This window comes from Dasypus novemcinctus, unplaced genomic scaffold, assembly GCF_030445035.2.
Source record: "Dasypus novemcinctus isolate mDasNov1 unplaced genomic scaffold, mDasNov1.1.hap2 scaffold_133, whole genome shotgun sequence".
Classification (NCBI taxonomy): domain Eukaryota; kingdom Metazoa; phylum Chordata; class Mammalia; order Cingulata; family Dasypodidae; genus Dasypus; species Dasypus novemcinctus.
In genome coordinates, this window is record NW_026688152.1 from 70,641 (window position 1) to 84,533 (window position 13,893).

General features: G+C 40.4%; 1 pseudogene; it reads right to left on the bottom strand.

Annotated features, from left to right (window-relative positions):
- Positions 1 to 6,193: 6,193 nt before the first annotated feature.
- On the bottom strand, positions 6,194 to 7,219 carry LOC131277537 (ataxin-7-like protein 3 pseudogene; annotated as a pseudogene).
- Between the last annotated feature and the right edge of the window lie 6,674 nt (positions 7,220 to 13,893).

Sequence of the window (13,893 nt, forward strand, 5' to 3'; positions counted from 1 at the left end):
AAGCTTCACAACAGGCTGTTTCTTCTCAGTCTATTATGTCCTGAGTCTTTATAATATTAAAAATATATCCTCACACCTCAGAATCCACTAGAATCTGATGTAACTTATTTTTTCATGTTTTTCTCTTGAATACTATGGTCAATCTTGCTTTTTACCAAGATTACAATAAAATCAGAGATAGAGATATAATTTCAAAATCACATAGTTATATTTTGAATCCTTAAGTTGTCATTACTTTACTATTTAGATAATTAATAATTATCATGTTATGATTTATTTATCTCAATGCTAGTTTCTAAATGCCCATTGAAGGGCTTGTGCAGACAGGGCATAAATTCTGGTGACTTTGCTCAGAACAGACTCCTAAAGTCCAATTCTGGGAATTGTGACCAGTTTGTCCAGATGTGTCACAAGAATTCACATTTTCAACAAGTTTGCCACCTGATTCTGACATGCAGTTAATTTGGGATACCGAGATGAACTTTGTTGATTGTGTGACCTTGGTAAACTTTCAGAGTTTGTCTTTTTCTCATACTTGTCCACATTATTTCTTCTAATTTGTCTGAAAAAGTCCGACTTTATATAAATTGTTATCATGTACTTTCCATTTAAACAATTGTTCCAGATTTTTTATTTATCTCAGAAAATGTTATTCATTGCTACCATTAATGCTATCTTGATGTTGTAGTGATCTTTTGCTTATTTATTTTTTGCTTCTAGCTTCTGCTATAATCTTACTGAGTGAGATCCCTGTGTAGAGAACAAAGTTTTCTCTCTACCTTGTGGTTAAATCTGTGAGATATTTGCTATACACATTCTTGCTTTCATGGCCCTTTTTCTTTTCATCTTGGGAAAGCTAACTCTATCTAGTCTCAGAAGATTATGGATGAAATATTTGACGCATCTGTCCCTCCATTCTCTCGGGTACACTGGACTTGGTTCTGTGCTGTGTCCAGTTTGAGGCACAAAGTTGCCAGGTTGAACTTGGTGTAAATATTGGAAAACATTGAAAATAACAAATTAGGCAAAATGTAAATTATTTGCTGGAGAAGAGATTCAGGAGTCCTGCCATGCAAGTAATAGAGGGCAATGTAAATTCTCTTGCTAAATTGACTCTGTCATTTACTGTAGGATAGGTAAATTGTGTCTATTTTGTAGTATCATATCAGTGTTTTATTTCATAAGCAATTTTTTTGGCGGCAGTGAAAACACGAAATAAAAATGAATGCTAAAGGAAAAATTACTGACTTTCTGTATGACAATTTATAGACTGTAATAATTATATACCCTGCACTAAAGTCTTTTTGACATTTACTGTATGACATGAGGGCTGTTCACATTGAAACCAGAAAACATGTTAGTGACAGATTACTGGCATCTGTTTCTCAGGGTAACTTCTAATTTTATAGCACTAGTCTTAACATCAATTTGTCACAAGTATTTCCTTAAGATTTATTTAAGTATATCTGAAATATGACATTTCATTTAGATCAAATGGGAGTTCTTCTAAATTAATTTTGCTTATCTTTAATTCCATGTTTGTTTTTGTGCACGTATGAAATGTAAAGTGACTTTTATTTCTCCATTAGTACAATAATGATTTTGCAAACGGTTCAATGATGTCTATTTTATATCAATAACCTCAGATGCTTTCATTAGGAAAGAGTTTAATTCAATAATGATTTCATTTTTCATCATATTTTTAGTACCTTTCTAGATGGACCTGCCCGCATTGGTCGTCCTTGAGTTTGGACCGGCCATTGGGCTGAGTTACATCACGGCCCACAGTCCATCCTGAGGCCCCACCACCAGCACCAGGGGGCGCCCCTGCGCTCCGGGCTGCCCAGGAGAATGAAGTGCTCACCTGGCAGCTGCATGGAGTGCGGGAGTCCGTGTCGCCCACCGCGCCACCGCAGGACACTCCCCTCCTGTGGAACCCCAGACATGCGCTCAGGTGTGATGGTGACTATGAAGCAGTGGCCTGACCCGGGGAAGCCTTCTTCAAAGGCAGGTACTTCCGCGGTTGACCCTGGCTGGCACCTGGGATCTCCATGGCCAGCACATGTGTACAGTCTCTGGTCGGCCTGTGCCGCCCCTGGACAGCGTGGAAATCTGCACGAGCGGACCAGTGACCCCAAGGGTAACTTCCTTTTCCAGGTGCGGCAGGGCACCTGCCTCTCTGCCTGTCTTCACACCACCCTCCTCCGTGGCTCCGAGTCTCCACGTCTCCTCCTTAGAAAGACACCAGCCCCTGGATTTGGTCCCCTATTCTAGGACGGCCTCATCTTCAACTAACTAATTCCATCTGCAGGGACCGGATTTCACATTCTGAGGTTCTGGGTGGGCATGAATTTTGGGGGTAAGCGGGACAGACAATAAAGAAAACTTCAAAAAAGTGTTTTTTCTGAGGTCAAATATCTCCTATTATTAAGACTGCTATTGAAAATTAAATTAAAATTTCGGTATTGAAGACACTGATCAAAGTGTGTGGTAATGATAGAAAAAATTCAGCAATTAAAAATGTAAGAATAATATTATTTCATAATTAGTAAAGCAATGATAATGAAATTTTCTGTTAACTGATTTTGGTAGAAAGTTCCTTACATATTTTCCAGGCAACCTGTGCTATTCTACTAACTCAAAGAGAAACTATTGATAAAAATTTACAGATGCTTCTTGTACATATTATATTGTTTAACCACACAGTTCTAAACATACATGCACACACAGGCACATAGACAGTTACTGAATAGGAACATAGACAATTTTGATATTGAATGAAACAAAACAATCCATTCCACACCTTCTCTCTTTACTACTAATTGTAGGTTATTTTCATAAATCTTGGGCCTTTAATGAAATACATAAATTAACCTAGGTTTCCTCAATTTTAATGAACATTTTGTAAAGAAATCTTGTAAAATTTGTTCAAATTATATTCAAACTTAGTTGGGAATTTTTAATTCCATAATTGAAGGAAGTGGGAAAGCTTGAGCTTGTAGAGTTTAGTTTGTTGCAAATACTAAAAGCACAGCATTCAACCAAGTTGTTATTAAGAGTTTTTAGAGAAAAAAAGTAAATAATGTGGACTCAATCTCTGAATTTTGAAATTTCTTAATTCCAAGTTGGAATATTTGGGCTGACAATTCAAATAGATCTTCCTTCAGTTTGTTGAGTGTGAAATATTTATCACCACAGTAAAGTTGCCAGTTTCTAGAGTCATTCACTTCCCGTAAGTTGATCCACGTGGGTCTGTGGAATATCTCTTCATTTCTTGCTACACAGGTTTAGGAACCCATGGAAATCCCAATGTAAAAAGACTGAGTGCTCACTTACCCTAGTAACGCAGTTAAGGGTGATTATGCACATGAGGTGGGAAAGGAGAGTCAGCTGCACCACTTGACTATTCTTGGAAAGATCCAATTTATGAAAGGATCTGAGCAGAACACGTAGATCTAGAAATTCATTCCAGTTAGAGTGTCAATGAGGTCAGGGAAATCAAGAGGCAAAGAAACACGTTTGCAAGTTGGGTTGCTCTTGTTGCAAACTGAGATGCTGAATGTCCATTGCAAGAGGTTTAGCGTCACTCTTGATGGGGTCTGGATTTTGAGTAAGATTATCTTACATGACTTCATTTTTTCAGATCTCATTTGGTCAAATGCAATGTTGAATCAGCTATACTGAGGTATAGCTCCATGTGTTTTAATAAATACTTTTTTTGAATAAATTTAGATTCATATAAAAATTGCAAAGTTGTCCTGAAAGTTCCTACACAACTTCCTCCATTTCCTCCAATGTTAACATCCTACATAATAGTGGTGAATTTGTCAGATAAGAGATTTACTTTAGTTCAGTATTAATAAGTACACTCCAAACTTCATTCAGTTTTAAATAATTTTTTACTCCTATCCTGTTCCTCCTCCAGAATCCAATCCAGGGCACCACATGCATGTGGTTTCCATGAATTTGTTGCAGGAATATCGTGTGACCTCACAGAATGATGTCATGGTCACTGCTAATGCAATGCTCTCATTTTAAGGGAATAGCATTGTATTTTATTCTGTACATCAATATTCTATGCATTTGGGAACAAATCTCATTATTTCAAGTTTAAAAGTTAAATTTGCCTGTATATTAATATTTTGCTAACTCATTACATTCATTCATTCATGTCCAAATTAATTGATCACAATCAGTGGGGCTCTATAGCTAAAATGGGAATAATAATTCCATAGATTATGTAGAATTGTTTGAGAACCCTGAAGCATGTTAGATCTGGTTGCATGTGAATCAGGCCTTGTATATCGCTCAGACTGATTCTGTGCCTGTAACAGGGGCACTTGTGTTGACTGCCCACCAACAAGGGCATGGGGTAATGTGAGCTATGCCGAGCCAATAAACTTGCCAATTTGATTTAACCTATTATATACTAATAGTTTTTGCCATTTAAATAACAGTAGTATACAATATTAAATAAAACAGAGTTACAAATTCTAAAATAGATGGAAGAAGGTGGTTTTTTTTCATCGTTAATACAAAAATGCAAAATTGCCTTGTTGTACCATGTAGAAGGAATCATCCCCATTTAGGAGTCTGGAACAGTCAAGGCGCTTAAGCAAATGTGCAGGTAGCAGTGTGTTTTGGGTCTACCTGGGATGTCCCAAGTTCATGAGCGGGGCATCGGGGTTCTAGACAAGGTCTTGCAGCCCTATCTCTGTTGTTCCTTAATCCTATGGGGTCCCTTACCCAAATCAGTCCAATCAGCCCAATCAATGCTGGGTACTTACTATCCAAATATGGGTGGTCTCCTCATGGGAGGAGAGCTGGGAACACATCCAGCTAGGGAACAAGGCTCAGGGTCAGCTCCATCCCCAATCAGTCAGTTCTGCTCCTAGCCCTGGGTTATGGTGCTCCATCTCCACTCCTGGGGAGGTGGGAGAGCACATCTCAGGATGTAGACCAGGCAGATGTGTGTGCTGGAAGGACAGTCCCACAGAGGGAAATGCCTAGGCATGATATCCCTTCCACTCCCCTGACCCAAAGCACAGAACCTACGCCTCTTCACATCCTATCCTAGGAAATAGAGGGAAGCACAAGATCAGTATTTTCCTCAGAGCCCCAAACCACAAGTCCAGAATAAATAACTTAAAAGCAGCCAAGGAAGGGGGAAAAGAGCAAGATCCAATGTCAGGAGCATTGAGAAAGAAAGTGAAGCTGGTCAGGTTGAAGGAGGGTGTATCAAGCAGCAGCTGGGAGCTTGGGCTGCCCCAGCAGGGCAGTGGGAAAAGGAAGGCAGAGGCAGAGGAAGCCACCCCAAGAGGATGAGGCTGGGCCCCGACCTGGGGCAGGAAATGTGGGAAGAAAACATTTCAAATAAAGCAGCACCATCCCCCTCTCACCTTGGGGCCCCACCCTCACCAGCTCTGGTCAGGGAGGAAGGGTAGGTAGCAGTAATTTTGATGCACAGCTCCCTTTTCCCACCCTTCCTTTTCCCATTTCTTGAAGTTACAGAGGCTGATGTCCCTTTCAGAGCACCCAACAAAAGGAAAGCTCCTGCTGCCAAGAGAGCCCATGGGGACTGAGAGGAAGGGCTGCCCCTGTGAGGGGCAGGGAAGGTGGTGGCAGTTCTGGATGCCCCCCTTAGCACACAGTCCTCTGCCCCTTCCTTCCCCTGGGAATGGGGGCAATTGACAAGATTCTGCACACAGACAGGGCCCTGCCCAGCCCTGCCCCTCAGCTCCAAGCACTGGACCCGTTCACATGGCTGAGGGCAGCTGGGGGAGGCCCCTCCAGGCTCAGTCTCCAGCCCACAGCCTTCCTGGTCTCAGTGCCCCTCGGCAGAGTTAGTCCAGTGCCTGGGGTGGGGGCTGGCAGTGCCCTAGCACAGTACTCAGGGCAGGCCCCTGGCCTAGCAGGACATCCAGTAACTCACAGAATAAATAGGAAAACCAGCTCCCCACCACACTTATATCCAAGGCATATATTCTTGTCTGAGTCCTTTACACTGAGCAGTCATGCTCCATTGCAGAGGACCTTGCCCTCCCCAGGAGTGCATAATTGGATCCTCTGCCTGCCTGGCCTACCAGGCTTCCAAAGCTCAAAGCCCCAGCAGCTGCACATTTGCCAGGCTTTGCCGCTTGGGTGGGGTTGGAGTGAGGGCTCTGCTCAGCCAAAGGCTAACCCTTGCACCAGGTCAGTTGATGTCATCATAGATGCTGGGTGCTGGGAGTGAGGATGGCTTTGTCTTTTTTTCCTTGTTGAGCCCAGATTGAAAGCAGTCCTTACCAGGCTCAAGTGGGATTTTTTTTCTTGGGTTTCTGTGACTCCCAGTTGTTGGTACCTAGACCCCATCCCTGATCTTCACTAGTCTTGGAGGGGCCTGATTCAGAATGTGAGAGCTCAGAGGAGCCGTCTTACTGAGGCCAGCTGATAGGGCCTGGCTGTCAGTCATGTCTGAGCTGTCATTGTCCAGGGAGCTCTGACCTCCAGAAGGACTGCTGAGGGCCCAGGAAAAAAATCCGCACAGCTCACCACTGCCCATCTGTGTGCTGGAGGCGACACAGGGACCTTGCGCACATCTTCTTGGTGTGCTAAGAAATCAACCCACATTGCTTGGTGAGCAGGCTTCAGAGCTCCTCTGGACCCAGTGTCTTATAGCTCATCCCAGTGGAGTTGTTAGGCTTAAAAGGAACTGAATTGCTAAGCTCCCTGTTTTTGTGTTTTGGAGACTTAGATCTTCAAGGGGAATGGGGGCTCTTATCAACTTTCTCTTCCGGGCTTTCTTCTCAAGCCACAGGAGCAGTCGTTGCCATTGATGTCACAATCATCCTCTTGATCACTTTCAGAGTCACTCATACTGTTGCTGCTGGCAACATGGAGGCTGCAATGAGGCTGCTGTTCCACTATTACCAGCATTTCTCCAGAAGGGGAGCAAAGCTGGAGGCAGTGATGCTATGGTTACAATTAGGGAAACACACTCTTTGCTTGTGTATTGGTTGAAACCCTGTCCAAAGATACCCGTCCCCATTTGGTCCACGATCTCAAAATCTTCCGGCATCTTGGTTCCTGGGGTCCAGGAAGAAGTAGCCACACTTGGCAGCTTGGTGGACCTCAAATTAGAATCCAAACAAGAATCGTCAACCAGGTCCACATGTCTCCTGAGCATGGCCTCTGGTTCCCTGTTATCCAGGCCAGACAAAGCCATCTCCTGCATCTTCATGTGTAACCACATGGAGATAGTGCTCTGACTGCTCACAGCACAGTGGCTGCTACACGGCCCCACCAGTGGGCGCCTGGGCTCTGGGTCCCCTCAGTACAGCGTCCTGCCGAGGACTGTGTCAGCTGCTCCAGAGCCCCAGTTCCTCGGTGCGACCTCGCGCCATCCTCCGGCCCAGAGCCTGGGTCTGGGATGTGGGCCCCTCCCCTCTGAAGTGCTCTTCCCTGAGCTCTGAAGGCCAGCCCCCTCCTCTATTCATGAATGAGGCCAAATGTCTCCTACTCAGAGAATACGTTTCCTTATCCCACATTTAGGCAGACGGTTCTGGGCCAGTTACTCTGCTTGAAACATCCTGCTTTATCATCATGTCATCCATGATGAATGGTGTACGCCTGGAAGGTGACTATATTATATGAAGCAGGAAACCTATCAATTAAGTAGTAAAGCTGAAGTCAAATAAGTGTATTTATATATGTACATTAGAAGTAAATTCATAAAAGAGCAGGAAAAGAACATGGGTGTAGAAAGCAAACCTGAAGAAATGGTTACCATCTTCCAAACACAAATACGATGTGGACCAAGAGCAGGGTGGATTGCTGATGAGAAGGAATGCCTTCCCATGTTGTGTGGGTCTTTGCAGCACCACTCCTGAATGCTGGAGGGGACCCTCTCCTAAGATAGTGGGCTCTTGAGATAAACTACAGAAAATGAACTTATTTTTCATTAGAATTGGAACAATACATGCCTTGGGACACTGCACATAAAGGGAAATATCTTGGGGCCATTAAGGAAGTTACTTTGCAGGAAAAGTTAAACTCATTAGCAAGTAAGAATTATTTATCTATAAAATTGTTGTACTGTCCCACATTTTCTCTTTTCCTCTGACTGTTCATGCAGTGTGTTGACCATGAAATCGACCTAGGTTCACATTGCCCTACCTTCCCTGAGTAACGGCATTACTACAGGAAAGGAAATCTCACAGAAGCTGTTTAGTAGTGGCTGCAGAATGTTACTTATTTATCATGTGCTCCTCCCTGTAAAATGAATGTTTTTGAAGTCAGGGGTTCTGTTTTACTTGTTCATAATTTAGTGTTCTATGCTTAGTAGTGTACATGATTTTGTTATTTGTATAATTCTATACATATCATTGATTTTGCATAGGAATAAATGAAGTACCTGCTCTATTCAGACCTTGGGAGCTGAGGCCGTTTTAGGTATAACCACTAGGTGGAGGTATTACTTTTCAGGTTCGCTAATCTCTTCATTGTGATTTTAGAAATTGGTCAATTTACAGGACTGTGCTAAGGGTGACTTGTAAGCATCTGGTGACTCATTTCTGGAGACAGTATTTGTGTTGAGGGGAATACAGGAGTCTGGCTGAGGGGGATACAAAGGTCCGGTTTGGATATACACAGAGATATCTTTGGGATGTCCAAGAGGGATTCAAATATTTAAAATTCAGAATAGACTGAAATAGATATACAATTAGTGTAATATATCTCACCTATGATATGATATGAGTATATTTCACAGGTTTTGGCTTCATATTTAATAGATTTAATTAAGTTCTGAAATTGTACACTTACAGATGCATGTATTCTACTACAGTATCAATTTATGTTTTCAAGATGGTTACTGTTGATTTGGAAGAATATAACTGGTAATAAAATATTTTAAATTTGTCAGTTTTGCTGAACTTTGTTCAAAATTGAGTCTTAAATTGATTTCTCAGCCTTTTGCAGGCATACAATTGCTTTTCCTGTGTTCATGATATTTTTAACTCCTTCCATTGTTTGTCTTCACAACTCACTGCACAGGAACCTTTGACTTTATACTTTCTAATAATTTGCATAGACTCCTCAGGGATTTCACTGTCTGCTCAGAGCTCTATTAATGCAGTTTCCCTGGAGATGGGTACTGAGTGCATCACACAGGAGAGCATGATGATGTCACAGTGCCAACTGCTCATCCTCTTGGTGCTCTGGTTCTCAGGTGAGAGGTTTAAAAGAGAAAAATCCTTATAAATTTAGAGAACAGTTTTACTATGCACCATGAGCAAACCATTTCATTTATAGCAGATCTAATTATATATGATAAATTTAAAAATCTGCATTTAGATAAATATTTTATACACTTGTGATTTAATGGATGATCTATGTTCTTTTCTGGTTGCAGGTGCCAGTGGGGACATCTTGCTTACCGAGTCTCCAGGTTCTGCGGCTGCATCTGCAGGCGAGACAGTCACCCTAAAGTCAAGTCTAGCCAGAGTGTTAGCCACTACTTAAACTGGTACCAGCAGAAACCAGGACAGGCTCCTAAACTGCTCATCTATTATGGATCCAATCGGGCCTCTGGGGTCCCCGATCGATTCAGTGGCAGTGGAACTGGGACAGATTTCACTCTCACCATCAGCAGATTCCAGGATGAAGATTCAGGGAATTATTATTGTCAGCAAAGTAATGACCTTCCTCCCACAGTGATTCAGCCTCAAACACAAACCTCCTCCCATGATTGTAGGACAGCGAGTCCTGCAGCACCAGCTGCTTCCTCCCCACATAGACTGAGCTTACTTCCTCCATCTGTCAGAGAAGATGCATCTTGTAGGGGTTTTCCTAAAGAAACCTGCATGTTTTTCATGGCAGATCAACTTATGAGGACAGTAATTTCCTAACTCTAACCCTCTAGGCAAGGTTCCAGTTAACTTTACACCCTGATGGATTGATTCTTTTTTTAGATTGACTCCTTAATGCTGAATATTTGCTATCTTGATTTCTTATTCCAGCAACATATTATTTGACTCCCATCATCCTCCAACTCTGGACCTCCTAACATTATATCCTTGATCCCTTATATTCAAAACTTCCCCCATGGAGGTCATTTTCCTCCCTTAATCTTTCCTTCCATGGATTCTCTTTTCCATCAAAATCTCTCTTTACAGCATCAAATAAGGTGATTTGATATGCTACTCTACAATTCTTTTTTTTTTCTTTAAATAACCTTTTCCATTTCTTATTGGCAATAAATAATAATTACAAATGCATATAATATATAGGCTCATTGAAGAATGCTATGTTATAGGGGATGATGCCGTTTAAATGAAACATATTGATCTTAGTTTGGACATAAAGTTTTCCACCATGCTTAATAATATCATGCTTATCACCCTGTTTCTATAAAACTCATAAAAAGTTAAATATTATCCATATGTTATGACATCTATGTTTGTTTCATCATATTCCCATATGTTTGAAATGACACATTTATAAGTTTATTATTATTTTTTCCTTTTACTCTTAATTTTTAAAAAATATTACATTAAAAAAATATGAGGTCCCCTTATAACCCCCAACCCCCTCACCCCAATCTTCCTACATCAACAACCTCTTTCATCATTGTGGGACATTCTTTGTATTTGATGAATACATTTTGGAGCACTGCTGCACCACGTGGATAGTGGTTTACATTGTAGTTTACACTCTCACCCAGTCCACTCAGTGGACCACTGCAGGACATAAAATGTCCAGCATTTTCCAAATATTATATGTTCCATCTTGTAAAAAAGAAAAATGGTAAAAAAAGGAATAAATGCTTATTTGATTGCCTGAGGCTACATGCACCTCAGTAAAGCATGATCTTAAAGTTGATCAATTCTATGGGTGTACCTATTTTAGGTGGAAAAATTTGAATAGGTTACTTCAATTAAACCTGGTGCATTCTGGGTCTCAATATCTTTACTGGAGCTTTTTAAATAAGAGAATGAGATTCAGACAAAGAAAGAGAAAGCCATGGCAGTAGAAATGTGAAATCCATGAACACTGGAAGACAAGGAAGAGACAAGCAGGTGACACCAAGTGCCTTGCCATGTGACAGAGGAGTCCAGGATCACTGGTGGCCATTATTCAGGAAGAAACAATTGACTAACAAGGTCTCGAGATAGGCATTTTTCTCAGCCTCAAAAGTGTACGCTTGTAAGTTAATAAATACCAATCGTGAAAGTCAGCCCATTTCAATAGACTTGCAACCTAGAAAAGTCTATATTCAAGTATTTACAGCACAACTGAATGTCTGCCTCCTTTTGTATAGCCCTTTTCATTTCTCCATCTCTTTAAGTTATGCTCATTCTTTCAAGGCAACACTCTAATTCTTCAGCTTTATTCCTCTAGAAATATACGACAATTTTTCTCCTGAACTTTTTCACCAATTGTCAATTTCTCTCTAATCACCATTGGGCTCCGAATGTTTCTTAACATTAATGTTTCTTAAGTCTGCTATAAGGTGACCACTTTGGATAACCTTTAATTAACACATTAATCTCAGTGTAAACGTGGAAATAATCCAGAAATTCCAGTATTAGTTCTGAAATTGCTTCATAAATACAATTGTTTTACCAAATTTCTCATCCAACTGAGGAGAATTCTCCAAACACTCACATACATAACTACTCTTTACTGGTTATAATGATGGGCATTTTAAAATCAGTGAATCCATGTCACTCATTGACTTAAGCAATATTTATTGAGCATTGAGAAATTAATATGTCAATTGCAAAGATCACACTTATCAGCATAGTTAATAGAAGAAAAAACTATTTTACATATGTAAAATAAATGCTATGTCATTTTTAAGTGACAGGAAAAAAAATCCAAATCAAAGAATGGGAGAAGATTATGATATACAAATGGAAAGCAATTTAAAACAAGATAATATTAATATATCAGATAGCTACTGCTATGTAATATATCATGCCCCAAATCCAATAACATAACACTTAAGCTGTTGAGGTTTTTTTAAACTGTGCAAAATGTTGATATGAGCAGACTACACAGATGTGGCTGGACTTACTCTTGATTTACAGTTATCTGGCAGGTCCCTTGAAGACTGGCTGATCTAGGCTCTATGATCTTTAGTTTCCTTCTCATGTCTATTACCTGGCCACCAGCATGGCTTTGTGTTGCCTGAACCACATGTCTTCGACCACCTGGCAGACTAATTCTAGCTTCTTCTGATGACATATTCATGCTTCAAAATGATGATGGGAATGAGTGTTGCTGGGGGGGGGGAGAGGTGGGGTGGGGGGGTGGGGTTGAATGGGACCTCACATATATATTTTTAATGTAATATTATTACAAAGTCAATTAAAAAAAAAAGCCCATATCAGAGAGTTTTGTACCCAGATGCATCAGCTCTCTCTTCCCTGTTCCTCCTTTATTTAAACTTTCCTATTTTGATTCTTTCTTATTCTCTTTCCCTCCCTTCATACCCTGTTATTATCCTCCAAATATAATACAAAGATATAATCCTGGCCATCACACATTCAGACTCTCCTCTGAAGGTCTTGTCTGTCACTCTCCTTCCTTACCTACTGATCCCTCTGCCTAGGCAGACCCTTCTGCTCAGGGTCTCCTGAGTGTACTTTTACAGGCCTAATGCAATGCCTTTGCTGCAATCTACCTTTGCTTTGGAAAAGAAAAGAACATTTACATAGGTAGAATATTACCTCTTTCTGTTGTTCTCTTCCTATTAAAGTCCAGTCCACACTTGTCTAATTGACTTATAAATATGTGCAAATTTCCCCATGACCATTTCCCCTAAAGTATCAATTTAGTTACCCTTTTTGTACATCTCTCAAACATTCTACCCATGTATTCTTGAGTAAATTACTTAACCTCTGAGTGGCAAGATTTTCTCAGATATAATGTGGATATAATAATTGCACCTATTATGTAGGGGTGTTGTCAAGTAAAAAAGAATCAACACACATAAAATGCTATGAGCTGGGGATAGTGTAAACTGTAATGTGGACCATTGACCATGCGGGGCAGCAGTGCCCAGAGATGTATTCACCAAGTGAAATGAAAGTCCCATGATGATGGAGGAGGTTGTTGTTATGGGAGGAGTGGGGTGAGGGGACTGGGGAAGTATATGTGGACCTCATATTTTTTTAATGTAACATTAAAAATAAATAAAGACAAAAATTTAAAAAAAGAAAAAAAGATTAATCAGTCCATTCCAAGAATGTCCAACAGAAATTCCTTCAACACTGCAGCAAAAGATATAAAAGAATGTTCAAATCAGCATGATTTTAAGATTCCCAAATTGGAAATGACCCAAGTATCCAACACTAGGATAAATAAAAAAATGATGGTCTCTTCATTTACTCAATTACTGCACAGCAATGAACATCAGGTTTTTACACAACCTCACATGGAATATACTCCCAAAAATATTGCTGAGCAAAGAAGTCAGTCAAGAGGAGACAATCATGATGGTACTATTCAGAGAAAACTCAATACAGGGAAATCCAATCTGTGGGAAAGAGTCAAGATAGTGGTTGATCTTGGAAAGTAATCAGTGAAGGGAGTGCCAACGGGAATGTGGGATTTGATCTGTTCATTTTCCTTGACCTGGATGGTGGTGAACTCCCTGATTGTGGATTTGTGATTTGGGTCTGTTTCTGTAAATTAATAAAAATTCAAATATAAACATAAAAAAATGCTATGAGCTGAACCTGATTCATAGGAAATACATGCTTCTTACGATTGATAATATTATCATATGTCTTTCAAAAATGCCTCAATTATTTATCAATTATAAATGATTAAATTAGTTTACTGTGGCTGCTTTAACAAATTAAATGAAACTTGATAAGACATAATAATAGAATTCAATTCTCACAG